The sequence below is a fragment of the Aethalodelphis obliquidens genome, unplaced genomic scaffold (genome assembly GCF_003676395.1).
Source record: "Aethalodelphis obliquidens isolate GAN/ISIS:26980383/991018 unplaced genomic scaffold, ASM367639v1 scaffold48, whole genome shotgun sequence".
Lineage (NCBI taxonomy): Eukaryota > Metazoa > Chordata > Mammalia > Artiodactyla > Delphinidae > Aethalodelphis > Aethalodelphis obliquidens.
Genome location: NW_020837992.1, coordinates 14,234,408 through 14,255,825, shown reverse-complemented (window position 1 = coordinate 14,255,825; position 21,418 = coordinate 14,234,408). Strand labels below are relative to the sequence as shown.

The following is a 21,418-nucleotide window of genomic DNA, read 5'->3' as shown; positions in this document are numbered from 1 at the left end:
AAAGACCACTCTGGAGAAGACGGAAAGTGTACTGAGGCTACCTATCATCCAGCAGATTCCAAGATAAAATTGTTCTTTTCTGTGCCCAGTGGCCACCGTCAACGTGTAGTCTAAGCAGCAGGTCTAAGAGCAAACCCCAGCTCTGTCACTTATTAGTTGGGGTAAGCTTGGTGGTGGCCGTATTACTTAACCTTGCTGTTCCTCAGATCTCGCCTCTAGAAAATGGAGATATTCCTAATAACTTTATTCCTTTATAGCATTGCAGGGGGGCTTAAATCAGTTAAAACATGTGGGGGAGATTAGAAAACTGCTTGATATACACTAACACCCAAAAACCACTTGAAACACTTGTTTTGGAATTTTTCAGTTCCTTCCTTTCCTTTAAGAATATGATCTGAAAAGAGTAGATTGTTTATATCTCAATGACAGCAATATTTTCCATTAACTTGTAAAAACTTTAATTCTCCAATTATATCTCAACTGAAAATAAAAAAGAAACTAACACTTCGTAACAGAAAAATAAAATAAAATAAAAACTTTAATTCTCAGTAATTGAATCTGAAATCAGTCCATAACATCAGAACCAGTATAGCTTTTGAACTGCAGTGTAATGAGAGGTAATGACTTATTAGCTTTTTTAGGGGTTCTTGCTTAATTATGGTGAAGGAAGCTGCAACTTTTTATGTTTACCTCCTCAATATTGTTTCACTTTCTGAAAGGGAGTAGGGGAAGGAGAGGGGGTTTTCAAAGAGGGAAAGTTGAGATGGAGATGAAAAATTTTTGTTTGTTTCTGTTTTTACTCTCTCTTTTTCACACACACGCCCACACTTACGCACACACACGCACACAATTTCCTTTTCTACTTTAGCCACATTCCTTTGGTTATATCACAGTTGCTGAAGTTTCTGGATGTCAATATTTCCTTTCCATTGTCACTAAGAGGAGCCCACATAGTGACTTAATAAGTTAATAGCAACCCTTACTCCTGAGGCTGTATAGAGTTCCCACTGCCTGGCTCGAGTGCTATAGGAACATCAAGGTCTTCAGTTCTCACAGAGCTTACAGTTGATTGGAGAGACAAGACCAACACGTGAAATAACAATACTATTAGCACATATAAGCTGGAAGCAAGATAGGACTCTAGTGGATACCAGTAAGAACCAATGACTTCAGCGTCTGGAGATCATCTGTTACACCCACAGTGGTGGAGCTGTTGTGTGACCTGAGAAAAGGGGCTCCAAGCTGGAAAGCGAACGAACTTCCGCTATGTGGAGAAGGCCATGAAACAAGGAGAGGAAGCAGACAGCCTGGGGGCGGGGGTGGGGGGTGGTGGTTGGCCGACCCCTCCCAGGTCCCGGGAGTTCCCCTCCCTCTGCTCCATTCTTCTCTTTGACCTGTGGCTGAATCTCACTCCTTGGTCATGGATTCCTAACACTTCTTGCTCCAAGTGACTATGTTCCATGTTTTCATCTACTCCAATTTTGAAAATGAAATAAAGAAAATACATACCCTAAGGAGAAACCAGAGGAAGAAAAAAAAAACAGATGTAAGAATCATAATTTTCCTATCTAGAAAATCAGGTTACTCAAAGTACTTCACACATAGTTGAGAGACCAGTTAGAACCATTAGCAAGTTGTTAGCACTGACTTTAAACTCCCTGCTCTGATGTAGCCCCAACCATTCAGAAGGAGCTGTGTGGTGTCACTAGAATTAACCATTATAAGAAAAATACAAAAACAACACTCAATCCACAACTGCTTTGGGTCCATTACCTGGGTAATGTGCATTGTGGTACCCCCAAAGAAGATTTAAACACACACACACACACACACACACACAACTATCTAGTCTCAAATCAATAGCTACTGATCTTGATGCCACCATAAAGATATGGAAGGACCCCAGTAGTATAAGTCTGTAAAATTTCAGCAAGTGAGAGCAACTATGGATTTTCCAAAGGTTCAGAAACTCAGAGGCTGGGGTTCTTCAGCCATTGTAGGAGTTAGACTGAGGTATAAAAATGGGAGAGGTTGAAGAGAAAACATGTTTCCAACAGTTAAGAATGTAGGCTCTGGCATTTGACTGATGAAAATCAATCTTGGCCTTGTGCTAATTAACTCACCCCTCTGTGCTTCCATTTCCACATCTGCATGGGAATGATGATAATATTCATATCTCTCTGATTGCTTTGCCGGGAAGATGAAGTGAGTTAGCTCATGTACATTATGAATTACATAATACCATGCTTACCACACAGCAGACAATCAGTGTTAGCTCTTATTGCACGGAGCAAGTACAAAGAAAGCACATTTCAGAGTAGTACTTATTTTAGGATCACTTGTTTCTGAATAATCCTGCCAAAGCTACTTTTGACTTGATTATTCAGAAAAATTAACCAGATTGGAAGCTTTTTTAAAATAAATCACATAGGGCTTCCCTGGTGGCACAGTGGTTGAGAGTCCGCCTGCCGATGCAGGGGACACGGGTTCGTGCCCTGGTCTGGGAAGATCCCACATGCCGCGGAGCGGCTGGGCCCGTGAGCCATGGCCACTGAGCCTGTGTGTCCGGAGCCTGTGCTCCGCAACGGGAGAGGCCACAACAGTGAGAGGCCCGTGTACCGCAAAAAAAAAAAAAAGAAAAAAGAAAAAAGAAATCACATAAATTGAATTCATTTAAATTCATATGAGAAATTATAGGAGGCAGCAGTGTATAGATTTTACTATCTTTTATTCAATCAACCTGTACTTTCATTGGTTTCTTTTTTTACAGTCAGTGGTAAAGGGACCCTATATGTCTTAGTCAGTTTGGGCTGCTAAAACAAAATACCGCAGGCTGGGTAACTTAAACAAGATATATCTACTTCTCACAGTTCTAGAGGCTGGAAGTCTGAGATCAAAGTGCTAGCATGGTCAAGTTCTTGGTAAGGGCCCTTCTCCCGGTTTGCTTGTGTTCTGGGTGGGGAGAGGCGGAGTGGAGGAGAGCTCTCTGGGTTCTTCTTATAAGAGCACTAATCTCACCATGAGGCCTCCTGCTCCCCACCATGACCTCATCTCCCAAAGGCCTACCTCCTCCTAATACCACCAGCATCGGGGATTAAGGCTCCAACGTATGAATTCGGGGATACAAACATTCAATCCATAACGCTGTACTTAAAAGAAACATAAGAAACAAAAATTTCAAACTTATGTGTTATAAATGGTTCTATAGAGCCAAATATTTATAAGTTAAAGCTTTAGAAATAAAAGAAAATCAGTTATGAAAGAAGTGCCTTTGAAGGTTAAAACTTAACTTTTCTGGGCAAAAGAGATTTTTTTTTTTTGAAAATTGTATTTAGAGTGTTTGAAGATACATAAGCACAGAGGGGTGAAGTAATTAGCACAGTCTAATACAAATGTATAGTAGATTGAGATTGTGCTGACCAAACAGATGTGCAGGCAACTCCTGCTGTGTGGTTTAGGGCAGGGGTCCCCAACCCCCGGTCCATGGACTGGTACCGATCCTCGGCCTGTTAGGAACAGGGCCGCACAGCAGGAGGTGAGCGGCTGGCGAGTGATTGAGGCTTCATCTGCCACTCCCCGTTGCTCCCCATTGCTTGCCTCACTGCCCAAACCCCCCCACAGAAAAACTGTCTTCCACAAAACCAGTCCCTGGTACCACAAAGGTTGAGGACCACTGGTTTAGGGTACATACCTAAGCCTCTGCAGCACCTCAGAGGCCCATCCTGTCTGCACCCCGCCTCCCACTGTACCCTTCCTACCCTCTCTTCTGCAGTCCTTACCTGAATCCCCATGGTCCCACTGCCCCTGCTGTGGCTACGTGCAAGAAAATGTGTGTGCAGGGGACTTCCCTGGCGGTCCAGTGGTTAAGACTCCAAGCTTCCACTGCAGGGTTCAATCCCTGGTCTCGGAACTAAGATCCTGCATGCCCCCTGGCAAGGCCCAAAAAACAAAAAAAAGAAAGAAAATGTGTGTGTGTCATGGTTGTGGTGGTGAAGGGAATCTCCACTCCCATGTCCTCCACATTTGGGGGAGAAAGGAATGGTGCCCCAGGGATCCCAGGTAAATGAGAAATGAATGTTCACATTAAAAAAAATGTTTATCAGAGCAGTTAATTTCTACAGAAATACCAGCACCAAACAGGGCTTACTGAGAGGCAAAAAGGGCTTAAGTTCCACGACACCTTATTCACATGAGCCTTTCCCAGGGGGCTTTTGCACTTTTAGCTTCCTTATCTAAGGAAGTGGCTCCCCAAATTGTAAGTGATTCAAACCCTACAAAACCTGGATTGTTTCTGGTCAGCACTATAGGTTAATTATGGGATTCCTTTCATGGACTTCTGTGACTATCCTGAGAACCTTACTACCACATAAAATGTTGCTTCTAAGGAGTAGTTTCTAGTGAGAATTAACACAACATACCACCTGTTCTCAGCCCTGGGAAGATGTCTGGTCCCTAAACTAGGTTCTTAACAAACGTTTGCTGATTGAATAATAATGAAATAAATGAAGGGAAAATGGATATACTTGAAGCACTTACTGAGTACTTCTCTCTGGAGGGTAGGATTATGGTGATTTTTATTTCCTTCATACCTGGCTGAGTTTCTGAAATTTTTCCACAGTGAACATGTATTATTTTGAATAATTAAAAACTTGCTTTAAAAGTTCATAGTATGGATTTTGTAAACTTATACATTTATGGAGTGCTTGCTCTGTGGCCTTCCGTTACTTCTGAGGATATCAATTCAGAGGAGACCTACATTACCTTGCTCTCAAGAAATCTATGGTGCCAGTCACTGTTCTGAGCCCTGAAAAGATAGATTACAACACAGGTCAACATTTATAGAGCTTGGTCTATTCAGGTGGTAGTGAGGGAAGGAGAGAATTGGGGAAGGAGAAAAACCTGGTTATCCTCAAGCATCCTTTTATATAGAATTATATGTAAATAAACACACACACACACACACACATCTTAGTGATATACTTCTTTCATCTTACCATAGGAGGTTTTTAGGAGTGGCCTAAAAACCCCAGAGAAATGTTGACTACATTTGGATAAACCTAGCAGATGGATTTTCACTCCCAACTTTAAGAAGGAATGCAAAGAGAAAAAAAAAAAAAGTCTACCAAATTACCAAATCTGGGATTAAACTATATATTTGAAAGAACAGCTCATATTTATTGAGTTCTTACCATGTGTCAGGCATTATGCAAAGTTTTTTATATGCATTGCCACCTCATTTTATTTTCCTTTTATTTTGACAACATGCCTATGAGATAGGAACTAGTATCACCAATCCCATTTTACAGATGAGGGAAGGAAGGCTGAAAGAAATAACAAGTCACCTAAGGTAACAGAGATGGCGGCTGCAGTGCCTGACTGGAATCCTAATTAGCCTACCAGCCCTTCTAAACCACTCCTCTTCGGGAGGCCAGATTACAAAGAGTTCTGGTTCCAAAGAGAAAAATAAACTAGAATATGGATAATTAAAAAAAAAATGGAATACAAAGGAGTTTCAAAAACAATGTGATACCAGCCTTTCAAATTAAAAAAGTAAAAACACTGGAAAACCATTTTCTTTTTTCTTTTTGCTCAAAAAGGCCAACTTCCTAGACATTATGGGTGGGTTATTAACTCATTTCATTAAACTAAATTATGAATTTGCTTTTCAAGTAAGTGTCTCATCACTGTCACAGCTCCGATGTGTCCTTTCCTGTTTTCCAACTTCATCTTGGCTCAAAGTAAGAAATGATTCGGTTTGTGTGTAATCCACGGGACCCAGGGAGGATCTTTTGCCCCTTTTGTTTTCTTGGGTGTCCTCACTCTGGAGGCCTGGCATTCCTCACGTGTCTAGGGCAATGCAGGAGCAGCGAAGCGCGGGGAAGCCACACAAAAGACATCCAACCACTATCAATGTTGAAAGATCAATTCAGGGCGCACACGAAACACCCAGTATGCCCAGGAAAAGAAGAAAAAATACCTTCTCCCAGAGGGTGAGAAACTGGTTGACCTCTTGTGAGTGTCCACAAAAAACTGAGCAGGTAAAATGGTGGGCGGCGATCTTTGTGGATCCCCAATCATCCCAAACGCGCCTTGCAGGCGCGGCCTCCGCCCTTTAGTCCCAAGAGGCCGGAGGAGCAAAGAGGGGGCGCAGGGCGCGAAGTCTCAGGCGGTGTCTTCTTCCCCTCCCCAGTGCAGCTTCTGCCCAGTGGCCGACGCTTCATTCATCTTGCAGGCGCCGCGGCTCCAGGGCAGGGTAGCGGGGCAGGGGCCAGGGCTGCTGGGCAGCGCCCGCCGGTCCAGCGAAGGGAGGGGCCGCGCGGCGCGGCGAGGATGCCCGGCCTTCCCTCCCTCTGCTTCCAGCAGGCGCAGCCCCGCGGCTGGGCCCAAGGGCTGGCTTGGGTTTCCCGCAAAGCTGGGCCGCCCCGGCCTCCGAGCTGCCCCGTGGCTTCCACGCCACCGCCCGGGTGTCAGGCCCAGGACGCAGCTTTCACACACACACGCCCGTCCTCACCCTCCTTCCCTCTCTGCAGCCCTGGCAGACCCGCTCTCCTGGTCCCTTTCTCCGGGGTGCGCGGCACCCTCGCGGCCTCCGCAGGCCGTTCCCAGGGGCGAGGCTGGGTGCTGGACGCGCGCGGGAGCCGGGCGCGGGGAGGGGCCGGCGGTGGGGGAGTGTCTGGCTGCCCCCGCCCCTCGAGTGAGTGACTGGGCGAGGAGGTCCCCTCCCTCCCTCCCCCTCCCTTTTTCCAGGTCCCCTCCCTCGCTCGCTCGCTCCCCACCAGCTCCGGCTTGCTCCCTGCCCACTCCCACGGGGACGTTCCGTGCAGCGGCCGCCGCTTCTTTCACACTTTAGTTAGGAGCCGCGCGCCGCGCTCAGATACTGAAGAGCTGGCCGCGCGCCGCCGCCTCCCGCACGCACGCACGCGGGCCGGGCTTCGGGGGTTTCGGCTCTTACTCCCGGCGTCTGGGAGGAGGGGGAGACCCGGACTCACTGTGGGGAGGAGGAGGAAGAGGAGGAGAAGGGAGGAAGAAAACAAGCGAGGAGGATCCGGGCGGGGGGCGGGAGGCTTACCACCTTCAGCCCCCCCCGCGAGCGCCCAAGGTAAGCGTGAGCCCACGCCGACCTGGGGCGGGGGGAGTTGGCGGCGCAGCCCGCCCGGGTTCCGCTCCGGGCGCGCCCCGGTGGGCTGTGAGGGAGGCCTGCGGGGTGCCTGCCGCGCGGCGGGGATGGGAGCCGCGGTCGTGGCGCTGCCGGCGCGCGCGGCCCGGGCCGGGGCTGCTGCTGCTACTGCTGCTGCTGCTGCTCCTGCCGCTGCCGCCGCCGCCGCTGCGGTTGCGGGGCTGGCGGGGACGGAAGCTGGGGTTGGGGGGAGCTGCTGGGGGCGTCTGCTGGCCGGGGCGGAGGGGTTGGGATGCGGTTGGGGCTGCTGACGACTTTCGTCACATTGAGGCCTGGGTGTCTGGGATTCGACTCCCCTCCCTTCCCATCCGCACTCCCCGCCGCCCTCAGCCTTTCCTGCTCCTCTCGAGCTTTGCCTGTAGCCGCCGTACTTTGCAAGCCAGAGCTTGAAAGAAAAAGCAAAATTCAGAATTCCCTGCTAAATCTCCGAGTCTCTTCTCCCGCTCCGACTGATTGATGTGTTTGTGTGGGTGCCGTGATCCCCGGGATTTCTGAAGTTTTGACCTTTTTGGGGTGACTTGTCTCGATGCAACGATTTGCCCACCTCGATGTATTTATTATTCGTGCCCATGCGAGGCAGCCAGAGGGTGCCTGGTTATTGTACTGGGGAAAGATTTCACTCCCTTCTGCAGGCAGTTCGCGAAGTGCGGCCGCCGCAGCTGCCTCTGGTTTGTTGCCTGACGTCCTTCGCCGGTCTTCCACCCTGCCCCCACCCCCTCGTCGGAGGGATTTTTTTTTTTTTTTTTCTACTTACTGTTTGTGTGAGAGAAGCCCCTGGGCTTAGAGCCTTTCATCTCCCATTCATCCCTCTTATAAAGCTCTGAATTGTTTCAGGCACGATGGTAAAAATTGGGGTGGCTATCTCTGCTCCAAGAGTTGCACGGTCAAGGATAAAAATATATACACATAAACACGCATAAATCCTGGGAGGTGACAAACACAGTTTGCGATAGAAGTGATTGTTTTCCAGTAGGAAGTTGACGACCTATGTATGAGGTATCTCCCATCGCATGTGAGGTAGGAAAATTGTTTTAAAATAGATAGTTGCTTATTTTGTACCGTGGCTGGAAGACGGCCCTAAGTTCAGCTATTGGAGCAAGTCTGAAAGTGATACACCCTGGTCACCCAGAACTTCACTAAAGACACATATACTCTGACTCAGACTTTGGGAGGGGGACTGACACCATAAATTCCATGTAATAGTTTTTTTTGTTTTTTTTTTTTTAAGGAAATAGTTGGGCAGTTTGGGGAAATGACACGTTCATTACACAGACAGATCTTATGAACAGTTCCTTACTTCATGGGCTGGGCTCACCTTCCACCTAATGGAATAAGCTTTCAGTTGGTAGAATTGGGATGTACCAGGATCGAAAAAAATTATGGGTAGAGTGGGCCTGGGCTACTCTAGCTTTCTTGGGGGGAGAAGGTGATGTTTCTGAAGGGTCTTTAAGTTCAAGATGCTCAATCTGGGGGTTTCCCCCCCTTTTTCATACTTCTAGAGCTGGATTGTAGGATCAATAGAACATGTTCTGTGTTGGCTGTTTGGAAATGCCATTGATCAGGCATGGAAATTAATTTAGACTTAATTATCTATTTTTCTTTTGCTGCTTATAAAGTAGTAAGTGCCAGTGATAGGACAGCTGAGTGTATTTATCTGCATTAAACTAGCAGTTCATGGATCAGAAATGCAGCATTGAAATGTAACCTCCCTTAGTGTTTCCTGCTGTGCAAACTGGGTTCGGAGAACCAGCAGCTCCAGAGGGCTACTCGGAAAAGCGACAAAGACAAGCGGACTCAGCACTTGGATGAGCAGATGCCTGCGAAGGAGTGGGGTGCTTCTGTTGTCAAGCTTATCTCCATTCGGGCATTTTTCCCAAGAAAAACTGGACTTGGTTGGTAGGGAGGAAAAGTTCATCCTAGAAGGATCCTGAGGTTCTAGCTTCCCTTTTCAGCTGACTCAGTTTCAGTGGTTGAGAGAGCTGATAATTTTGTTTTATTGGCTAGTAATTTACCCTTTACCTTCTCACCCCTGATCTCACTTTATCATCTAGCATGGATTTCTGGGAATTAATAAGCCACAGCTGAAGTGGTTTGAGCTTCTTGAAGAATCACATCAAAAGCTTGTTCATTAATTGGCACTATTTGCTGTGACTGATGCAGAAACTCTACCCAGGAGGAAGGTGGTATGTCCCATTGTGAATATCATTTCCAGGTTGATGGTGCCTCAGCACTGTGTTGGATTTTTGACCAGGCAAGACTTGACTGTCACATCCTGAGTGGCTTGCTCCAGGCTCCTTGTGGCCCCTTTCTTCTAGCTATTTTCTGTCAGGGAATGAGATGCCCCAGGTTGGAGAGAAAGAATCATGGTACCACCCATTAGAAAAGGAGAGGGCAGGAGATTATTCACAGAGGGTCTTAAGTGTGATAAGTATCACCAGCTTCACGTGAACTTATCGATAGAATTTGGAACCCTGTGAGGCACAAGCAAGTGCATTTTTGGACATCTTATGTTCCTTCTTTGGAATTTTAGAAGCCTTGGAGCTTGGGAGAAGTAAAAGCTGGGATTACTTAGGCTCTCATGAAAACATGAAAGGCAGGGGCTTCCCTGGTGGCGCAGTGGTTGAGAGTCCGCCTGCCGATTCAGGGCACACGGGTTCGTGCCCCGGTCCGGGAGGATCCCACATGCCGCGGAGCGGCTGGGCCCGTGAGCCATGGCTGCTGAGCCTGCGCGTCCGGAGCCTGTGCTTCGCAACGGGAGAGGCCACAACAGTGAGAGGCCCGCGTACCGCAAAAAAAAAAAAAAAAAAAAAAAAACCCATGAAAGGCAGATTGCAATAGATCAATATATAATACTTGGAAAACTGAGAAGACAGAGATAGGGCCTGTGTGCAGGGAGAATTGTACACTGAAACTGTATTTTAAAGTTGGTGACAGTTGTGACTTTAAGAAATCGTAAATCAAGAGCTTATCTAAAGTGACCTGTAAATTATATACATACATATTTTTAAAGTAGGCAATTATTTTGCTTGACTCCCTCAGTTATGAAGTTTAATTTTACAAGTTACAATTGCAACAAGAAACAACTTGACATGCTGTGGTTATGCAATCAGGGCAAGAGTGGTTGCACGTGAACTGGGCTAGGATGAACATGGAAATGAACACACAGCAGTGTCCGCAGTCACCAGGTATTAAGAAGTCCCTTGTTTGGGCTTCCCTGGTGGCGCAGTGGTTGAGAATCTGCATGCTAATGCAGGGGACACGGGTTCGAGCCCCGGTCTGGGAGGATCCCACATGTCGCGAAGCAACTAGGCCCATGAGCCACAAGTACTGAGCCTGCGCGTCTGGAGCCTGTGCTCCGCAACAAGAGAGGCCGCGATAGTGAGAGGCCCGTGCACCGCGATGACGAGTGGCCCTCGCTTGCCACAACTAGAGAAAGCCCTCGCACAGAAACGAAGACCCAACACAGCCAAAAATAAATAAATAAATTAAAAAAAAGAAGTCCTTTTTTTTTTTCCTTTTTAATTCATTGTGTTCCTGGAAAATGCATTTCCTAGTTTGTAGGGTAGTCACATAATGTCAAGATTGCTTTCTCTCTATACTTGTGAGAGGAGATGCAGCTGCCCCAATCTGAATGGAAACTGAGAAGATTAACTAACCGAACTAGGTAGTTAGAGGCAGACTGTTTTGCTCATCTCTGCAACCCCCATGGCGGCTTGTACACTACCTTGCACTTGGAATAACTCAATGAGTGATTGAATTGAATGGAATTCACCTAATTAGTTAAGATCTGTAATGTGTCAAAAACCTCCTTGGAAATGCATTAGTTGCGGATTTCCATTTTAATAAATCAGTAGGATAGTTTATCAAGAGCTCCATATTATGCCTGAGGTAGGGTTTTTAAATGTTGAGAAGTATTGGACAGGAAAGTAAACATACCAAGCATAATGTCTTCTCAAATAGGAATTTCTAGTTAGGGTCATCTTGATTTGGAATATAGATAATATCCGTAGTTGACAAATATTTCTTCACTCCTGATTGTGACTGTGGTCTTTCTTTTTTTTGTCCGAGGCATTCAGTGAATAACAATGCTTCCTATTTATAGGGTGCTTTATGGTTTTCAGAGTTCTTTCATGTACCCTTGGCTTACTTGGCATTGTACTGCAGCCATAGCACTCAGGGCTTTCCATGCTGAGGTCTCTCCCAGAAGATGCCTGCATCAGGGAGTCAGGGAGAGGTCCTGGGGAAGCTCACAGGTAGCCCCACCTCTTAGTTTACTGGATTTTCTCAAGGGAGCCGTAATTGCTATTCGCTGCTGGTCCCTCTAAAATAAAACAAGCAAAGTTGAGACTTGTCTCATGCAGCGAGCACACTCAACCTGCCAGCATTCATTCTGTGGCTCTGCCCCTACATCTGTTCGCTCTCCTTGGGCTGCCTTTTACCTTGCCCCTTTGCCAAGTGTCCCTTTCATCTACCTATCCTTTCTGAAGTGTTTCCATGTTTTTCTGTCCCACAGATTTTCATCCATAGGCTCTCCTGCTTCTTCTCCCACCACCTTACTTTTGCCTGCAAGACTTGGGTTGTGTGTTTCCGAATGACGTTTTCCAGTACTTGAACTGCATCTCCAGGCCCACTTTCCCTCTGACTCCTCCCACCTCTCTGCTCAAGTGTAGACTTTCTGCTTCCAGCCACTTCTCCTTTCTACCCTCAGGGCCCCTCTGCCTTGTCCTACTTTGCCCCCTACACCTCCCTTACTCCTTCCACCCACTTCTCTCCATCAAGCCCTCAGATCTTCCAGCACATGCCTGCCTCTGCCTGTTTCACAGGCTCACGCCACCTCAGCAGATGTGTTTAGCATTCATGAGTTGAAGTCCGCATACATGCTTTGTACCTTTAGAAGAATGGAGTTAGAACACCCCCAAGTTTGGGGATCTTTCTGCTTTTGTTTTCACTTTTGATTGCACGATATTTTTGACTTTTAAAGGCTCTTAAGCCTTTTAATCGTAGCTGAAGCACTTGCTTCTTCGCTTCACTTAGCTATTACAGCCTATGTTGGATAATAGATAAAGGAATATCTAGGCGACTATTGTTATTTTTAAAGATTGGACAACATATCTTGAGAAGCATTGCAGAGATTTTCATAATGGCACCATTGAAAGGCTTTCCTGTACACCCAAATCTACTTACTAATCACAGAAGTAGAATGGTTTGTTTAATTTCATCCTCAATACCTTATTTTTTTCTCCTTTGGTTAAATAAATGTTGGTTAAATGAATGTTGGTTAAATAAACATTACTGTAATTTGAACCAAATTTTTTCTCATTTGTGGTGGTTTCTGCTCTCCATGAACATTTTATAAGCTCACTTGACACATTTCTACCAAGCAAGGATTCTTTAGCTAAGACCTAACATTGTTGCTTTCCCTTATAAATTTATAACCTTTGTTGGCCCTACCAGTAGGGTCAGTGGGAGAAAGAGGACTGCTACTGGAAAAACACAGCCTATTGACTCATTGCATACGTACTTAGATTGGTCTTTTTACAAAACGGTACTTCAGAAGCAGATCCAGCACTAGTTACGCAATATCCTGAGTGCTCCAGGGCTTTTGGAAGAAGGTGCTTTAAACGAGGACAATTGTTTTTAAGTAAGAATTCCCTTTCTTTGATGGATCTGTGTTTTATTTGAGTGCAGTGGTAGGACATTTCCTACCTTACTTGGTGACATGTTTTTCCCTGAGCAGGTAAAGAAGGAGAATGAGAGGTTGGTGGTCTTTGCTGGATTGTGAGGGCATTTTTCATACCCATCATCACAGATGCCGGTGGAGTAGGTGACACCCACTCAGCCATCCAATAGATGCAGTGTGTATCATCACAGGCACAGCTAAAAGCTTCTCCCTGAACCCCACAGTTGACAAGGAGATCTACACATGTCGTTGACAGTGCAGGGGAGCTCCTATATCAACACTACAGTTTCCTTCAGGAGAGGATTGAAAGGCCAGATGTAGAGTAAGGAGATGCTGCAGGCTCAGGCTGAGGTTTGCAGAGAACTTTTCAAAGACACAGATAATTAATACATGCCAAGGGGTGACTTCAGCAGCTCTATCTGAAAGTTCTGCCAAAAGCAATTTTCCTAAGATAATTTTGTAACAGTTCTTACAATTAAAAGGTTATAAAGGAATAAGCTACATAATATCTAACTCTGTCTCAGGCGGATACTATTACTATTTTGAGGAAGGAGGTGAGAATCCAGGAACCTCTTTGAGTTGTTTAACATCTACTGAAAATTCAGATGTTCTGGTTTCTATGCCAGGAGTCCATGACAGCCTAGGTACAGCTCCCAAAACAAACGCTCTGCTTACCCTTGGTGGCCGTCCGAACACCCACCCCTGCCCGACCTTGAGCTTTCCTCCCTCAGTGGCTTCTCTTGGGGTCCAAGCCATTTCTCGAGTCTCAGTTCAAATCCCTTCTCCTTCAGGGACCGTCTTCTCTGACCATCAGAGTGGTTTCTCCCTTGGCTTCCACAAACTCCTGCAACACTTATTTGTTGTTTATTTTATTTCATTATTAGTTTTGGTCTTCATTTATGTTTATTTGTCACCCCACCGAATTATCAGCTCTTCTGTCGTGCCCACTGGGCCTTAAGAGTATAACATGCTGAATAAGTAGCTGTTGGTTGATTGACAGCTGGTCATTGGTCTGAGGCTTAGAATTTTTCTTTGTGAAGACCTTGCTCTCATTTCAAACTCTTTAACCAAATGAGGAAGTAGAGCTTCTCAGGAATGAGAAAAGATGATGGGAATTGTTTAATTCCTTTGTTGCCCAAGGTTAAAGCATCTAATCTCTCTTACTCTCTTAGATAATATATTAAACAAACATTTACTTTTGTTGATGACACTTTGTGTCATCTCTGTGCCTGGCACTGGAGAGATGCTGGAGATACAGATAAGAAGGCCTGGCCCTGACTTTGTGGACTTCTCAGACAAGTGTGGGAATCGGCAAGCACATGGTATGTCGTAAATAAAGAGTCAAGGTGCTTTGGAAGTTGAGGGGAGAAAGCAGCCAACTCTGTCTAGAGGTAGGCTGACCCGGCACCCTGTCTCCCTGGGACAGTCCTGGTCTGTGCCCATTGTTCAACATAGTTATTAATGCACCCCCTTTGCCCTCAAAAGTCTCCCAGTTTGGACAATGAATTATACGATTCCCCAACATAAAGAAGTCATAGACGGCTTCACAGAGAAGGAGGTATTCTGGATGACACTTGAAAGCTGCACAAGGGTCCCCTAAGGTATTGCTGACATTTCCAAAAATACTGGGGGACCAACATTGGTTTGCTAACTGTTTTTCCTCATTTACTATGGATTCGTAGACTAATTCACAGACTGGCATTTGTGGATAAAGGGATTTGGGGGCCGATGGAAGATGAAGTAGGGCATTCCAGCAGAGGACACACAGTGATGGGGAGAAACGTGGATGTGGGTCGTTGTGGCTGGAGCTGCTGCATCTTGCAGCACGATGCAAGATAAGACTGATCAACCATGCAAGGCTTCACAGTACATAGTTTGGACTCATTGCCCAAAATAAGAGGCATTGAGAGATTGTAAACAGGGGAGAGATAATTTGTTTAGCATATAATTTGCATGATAGATGGTTCCTTTGTGAGTGTGGGTAAAAGACTGGAGGGGAACAGAGAGTGTCCCCAGGACACCTACCACACAATTGGGGCCCAGCACGTATTTGTTGAATGAATGAATGAGAGAGAGTTTTTGAATCTGTGGTAGTTGAAGCTGCATGGTTTTGTATGAGATTGCCCAGGGAAAGTAAATATTGTAGAAGGAAAACACTGAACCATGAGTTCCAGGGAACACCAACTCTTATGGGCTGTGGATGGAAAGGATAGTGAAGGAGACTGAAAAGTGCAGGCTCCTCACTGAGGCAAGAGAACCAGGCAGGTGGTATCAGGAAGAGAGGACGAATCAAGAATTGGTGTGTGCTTAGAATTGTTCCATGAAGAAGTAAAATGGCATTGAAGAGTTTTTCTCAGAGTTTGTAATTCTATTATTAAATAGAAGTGGAAATATTTACCTTATGGGAGATAACAAGATACAGGTACTTAGTATTATTATTATATTCATGCTGCATGCAAAGTTTGAAACTTTATCACTTTGTTAGTTTTATATGTCGGGATTCTGAGGTTTGCCTTATATAATTTATGCCAGTACCTGGTGCAGTAAAAACCTGAGGCCATGTTTTGGGAGGATGACGAAATGACACAGTGTTTAATCATTGTGAATTTATGATTGTGCATAGTGATTTATAAAGGGGTTAAAACACTAGGGTGTTTACATTGCACCAGATGAGGAGCCATCCACAGTAAGGACACGTTGAGTGACAACATTGTGACAAAGGACGGCTAGTTGCAGAAGCCAGGCTGAGTAGCAATGTCATTAAAGGTTTGTGGTAGAAATAGAGACTCTTGTTGCAGAGTGAATTGTTACTTGTCCTCCGTCTCCACTGAGAGACCCTGGATGGAGATGAGGGCAGCATCATAAATGTATTGGAAAGAGTGTGGGCTTTGGATTCAGCAAATTTTATCCCTTCTCCACCACCTCCTAACTCTAGCTTCGTGATCTTGAATATCAGTGGTAATAATTGACAATAGTAACAATAAAAGCTAACATGTATTGAGTGCTTACTCTGTACCCAGGTGCTGTGCTAAGTATCTTACGTGCATCGTCTTTAATGCTTGCGACAACCTTATGAAGAACCTACGACTGTTACCTCTACTTTATGGATAAAGAAGAACTGAGGCTTAGGGTCTCTGGGACCTTGACCAAGGTCTTGTAGCCAGCAAGTGGTAGTGCTGAGACTGGAATCCAGGCCTTCTGACTCTAAAGTCAGGCTTTTAATTATCGACTCCTGGGCAGTTGTCTTTTCGCCATTCCCGCTGCCCTTCCCACCACACACACATTCCTTTCCCCTCACCTACTGCTTCTCTTTGAAGCAGATCACAGACACTATGTCATCTTGTCTGTGTATACTAGATTATATCTCTAAATGATAGCAGCTTTTTTTCCTTTTAACATAACCACAATATCATTATCATTCCTAAAAACTTTTAACGATAATTTCTTAATATCAAGTATGCAGTCAGTAACCAAATTTTCCTGGTGGGCCCAAACATTTTTTTAATGATTTTGTTTCACACTTGAGAGATGGATCCGTCTTTCTTTTTTTTATGTTATTTTAATTTATTTTTATGTTTTTATTTTTTTGACTGCGTTGGGTCTTCATTGCTGTGCGGACTTTCTGTAGTTGCGGCGAGCAGGGGCTACTCCTCATTGCGGTGAGCGGGCTTCTCATTGTGGTGGCTTCTCTTGTTGCGGAGCACAGGCTCTAGGTGCGCGGGCTTCTGTAGTTGTGGTGTGTGGGCTCGGTAGTTGTGCCTTGCGGGCTTAGTTGCTCTGCAGCAGGTGGGATCTTCCCGGACCGGGGCTCGAACCCATGTCCCCTGCATTGGCAGGTGGATTCTTAACCACCGCGCCACCAGGGAAGTCCCCGTCTTTCTTTATAGGCTTCCTTTCTCTATTTTTCCCTCTTCTTTTTCTCCCCTAGCAGTTTATTTGTTAAAGAAACAGGGATTTAATCTATAGGATTCCCTGCATTCTGTAGTTCGCCGATTGCATCTTCTTTCTTAGTGTTCTTCACTGTATTCTTCAGTTTCCAATATTTCCTGTAGTTTGATCTAGACTGGAAGCTTGATCAGGTAGTTTGGCAAGAGTACCTCATAGAAAGTGTTCTTCTGTACTTCCTCTTATATCACATCAGGAGGCCTTCTTGTTTCTTTATTTGTGAGGTTAAGACTAATTGGTGGATTTAGGTGTTGTCAGCCTGACCTTTCCATTCTAAAGCTTCCCCAGGCCCTTCAAAAACCACTTTGGCCATTGCTTAGATGTATTATTTCAGAAACAGTTGAAAAATGATGATATTCTATCATCCCTTCTGCATTTGTTAGCTGGAGTTTTTCTATTAAGAAGAAATTTTCCACATCAATTACTTGGTTACCTCGGGATATAGGAAAATTAATGCTCAGTTTTGTTCCCTCTGTTTTAAATAATGTTCAGAATTATGAGTTGACTTTCTAACATCTTCCAAAGAAGACCAATGAGGTTTTTTTAAAAGTATCATTATGAGCTCATAGATTTTAGCACAATTCATGTGTTTATAGTCCTTTGAAGTTATTTCTTTTGAAGTTCAAATTATCTTTGGCCTGTAGGAGACTCTTTAAATTGGCTTCTGAATCATTTTGATATGACTCTCGTGGTCTTTGAGGACGTCTTTACTTTGTGGTACAACAAGGTATTTCAGGCTGATCTAGTACTTTTCCTGTCCCAGATCTTTTTATTGGTAAATGGTATTTAGATACCACAATACGGGTGTTAGTAGTTTTCACTGCCTCTGGGCTGGTCATTGTTCCTAGGTCTGTTCAAGGGGACAAAGTTAGAAAAATATATAAGTATGTATATCTAGCTACTGAGATATAGATATATACGTATGTTTGTGTATGGATATGTTTTTGTATATACACGGTGTATGTGTGACATATGTATATATACATATGTGCATATTGTTTCTATTTAATGTAAGCAAACATATCTCTATTTTTTCCTTTTAGAAAAAAGGTTGCATTACTATAGTTACGCACTTTGCCTTTTGCACTTAATGGTGTTTTTCAGAGATCACTCAGAAGCCATATATGGACATTTCTTAGTGCCTTTTACAACTTCAGAGACTCCACTGTGTAAATAAACCAAACTTTGTTCATTTGGATATATAGCTATTTTCAGTCTTTTGCTCTTACATTGTATTGGGAATGATTTGTTTTTGGTGGTGGGGTTTTATTTGCAAATCAGACATAAAGCCTGAACGGAAACATTATTTTTCCGTAGCTCAGTGGACAGCTGAATGAACAGTGCTGCAGTGAATAGCCTTGTGAATATTTATGTACGTATTCTTGCCCGTTTATCTTTAGATAGATCCCTAGAAGTGGGATTGCTGGGTCAAAGGATGAATAGATTTGCAGTTTTGTTCAATATTGCCGAAGTCCCTTCTGTGGGTGCTACACAATTTTGCATTCCCACCAAAGGTAATGAGAGTGCCTTCTTACTCCACAGTCTTACCAGTAGACATGTTGTAAAAACCTTTGGGTCATTGCCATTTAAATGATACTTTAGTGTGATTATAATTTGCATTTCTTTTATTATGAGCTAGCTTGCGTTCTTTTTCATATGTTTTGGGGCCACTTGCATTTCTTTTTCTGTGAACTGCCTTTTCATATTTTTTGCCGATTGTTATAGGATTTTAGGTCTTTTTTTCCCCTTTATTTTATGAAGCTTTTTATGTATTAGGAATATTATATACTAGGGATATTATCCCTAACATTTGACAATTTTCCCCCGGTTTATCATTTGTCTTTTCCCTCTGATTATGGTTTTTTTAGTGTAAATTGTTTTTCCTTGATTTAGTCAGTTATATCAGTCTTTTTCTTTATTGCCTCTTGGATTTGAATCAGGATGTGGAAAAACTTTTCTTCTAGATTGTAGAGCAGCACTATCCAATAAAAACATAATAGGAACCACATATGTAAATTTTTAACAGCCACAATAAAAGAAGTAGAAAGAGGTGAAATTAGTAACGTATTTTATTTAAGCCAATATATCAAAAATATTGTTATTTCAACAAGTAATCAGCATTTTTAATTACTGAGATATTTTACATTTTTTATGCTAAATTTTTGAGAACTGATGTGTATTTTTTTTATTTATTTTTATTTTATTTTATTTTTTTTTGCGGTACGCGGGCCTCTCACTGTTGCGGCCTCTTCCGTTGCGGAGCAACGCGCAGGCTCAGCGGCCATGGCTCATGGGCCCAGCCGCTCCGCAGCATGTGGGATCTTCCCGGACCGGGGCACGAACCCGTGTCCCCTGCATCAGCAGGCGTACTCTCAACCACTGCGCCACCAGGGAAGCCCTGATGTGTATTTTATACTTAGCACATCTCAATGTGGTCACTAAATTTTCGTTGTAAATACTTAATCTGTATTTAGACTATAAGATTTACAGTTGAAAAAGTAAATTCACTTAACCAAGTTGTTCTAAGTGTACGTAAAAGTTTTCTAATAACTGAGTTGAGTGTCAGTTTTTTAATTTCAATTTAAATTATTTAAAATAAATTAAAACTTCAAATTCAGTTCCTAGCCACATTTCAGGTACTTGGTAGCCATGTATGGGTAATGACTCTCATTTTGGACAGCACAGTTATAGGATAGTCACTCATATTTTCTTTTAGCACTTGTGTGGTTTTATCAATTAACATTTAAATCTGTGACCATTGGAATTTATTTTGCTGTATGGTCTGGGGAATGGACCCAATTTTCTCTCTCTTTTTTTTTTTTTAACATGGCTATTTGGAAATCACAAGCCACTTACTTATTAAAAAGTTCATCTTTTCCCCACTGATTTGGGATGTGCCCCTATCCTATAGTTAATTGCTATAAGTAATTAATTAGCTATATTTCTGCATTTTCTATTCTCTTCTATTGGTTTGTCACCTCATGTTCCAGTACCCTACAGTTTTAATCATAGAGGCAGTATAAATATGTTTTAACATTAAAACCATGTTGAGATACCATTTCATACCTAGTAGATTGGTAAATGTCTGTCAACATCAAGCATTGGGCAAGAATGTGGAGCAAAGGGACTATACATACAATGGTGAGGACAGTATAAATTAGTATATGATTTTTGAAAGACATTTGGAATGCCTTGTGAGATGGTCCCCTGACCCCGTTAGCCTTCAGCGTAGCAGAGCAAGGTAGCAGAGCAGATCCAAGCCTGGAGTGGGAGCAGTTTTGTCTAATAACTTCAGTTTGCCATTCTAATATTATCATTTTCTATATAAATTGGATGGTGAAAAAGGTTGGGAGGGCAGTGCCTTAGAGAAACTTATACATGTGCAAGAATGCTCATAGTAACCCTATTCATAACAGCAAAACACTGGAAACAACCTATATGTCAATCAGCAGTATACTGAATAAAGAAATTGTGGTACATTTATGATGAATAGTCGTGGGAGTAACCTACAACTGTGTGTATCCATAAGGATGAATCTCACAAGCACACGATGAGTGGAGAGGCAAGGTAGAAGAATAATACAGTGTGATTCCATTTATGTAAAATTCAAAAAAAGTGCTAAACCAAAGCAATACATTGTTTAAGGATTGATTCATGTATGGGAAGACTAAAGAAAAGCAAGGGAACTATTAACATAAAATGCAGGAAGATAGTAGTTACTTCTGGGGGCAAAGGGGAGGGTGTGGTTAGGAAGGGCTACACACAGAACTTCCAAGGTGCTTGTAAGGTTCTGCAGGTAGCTACATAAGCATTTTTTTAATATACATTATATTGTACATGTGTTATGTGATTATTTCATAGCAAAACAACAACAAAAATCCAGACTCAGGAGTAGGCTAACCAAAACTCAAATAATTAAATTTATGCTCAACAAAAACTTCTGTTAGATGTGAAACACTTGGCTCTTACCATGTCTCATTTAGTGACAATGACTTTTTAATTGGCTGGAATAACAGTTGAAGACAGGTTTGCTTTTAGTGTCTCTGTCGGGCAGCAAGAAATATGTTACTGTGTGTTATACACACACAAGTCACTGTCACATCACCAGGTACAACTATGGGTAGAGGCATGGTTTCTTTGACACTGAAGCAGGTTTTTTTTTTTGGTACCAGGCAATTATTTTGGGTACCATTTTTGCAAAATATAATCATGGCCAGTTTTTTTTTTTTTTTTTTTCTGTACGCGGGCCTCGCACTGTTGTGGCCTTTCCCGTTGCGGAGCACAGGCTCCGGATGCGCAGGCCCAGCGGCCATGGCTCACGGGCCCAGCCGCTCCGCGGCATGTGGGATCTTCCCGGACCGGGGCACGAACCGGTGTCCTCTGCATCGGCAGGCGGACTCTCAACCGCTGCACCACCTGGGAAGCCCATGGCCAGTTTTAAACTTTATTCAGAGAGAGAATATTTTTGAAGGGACAGCATCATAAATAGCAAACATTTATGAAGCATATGCTATACACCAGATGCAACACGTACATTAACTCATGTAATCTAGATAATAGTCCCATGTGAAGCCACACAGGGAATACATGTTGTCAGAAAGTCAACACAGGAAATA

The 21,418-nt window shown here is 43.7% G+C and overlaps 1 protein-coding gene across 9 annotated transcripts in view; it reads left to right on the top strand.

Annotated features, from left to right (window-relative positions):
- Positions 1-6,777: 6,777 nt before the first annotated feature.
- CUNH1orf21 (chromosome unknown C1orf21 homolog) overlaps positions 6,778-21,418 on the top strand; it is a 255,177-nt gene continuing 240,536 nt past the window's right edge. For 3 of the 9 annotated variants that reach the window (XR_003427983.1, XM_027083040.1, XM_027083039.1), the window contains exon 1: positions 6,781-7,099. The gene's annotated coding sequence lies outside the window, so the exon portion shown is untranslated. Of the gene's footprint in view, positions 7,100-21,418 lie in introns of all 9 variants that reach the window. The other 6 variants (XM_027083033.1, XM_027083035.1, XM_027083036.1 and 3 more) reach the window with 6 other exon arrangements.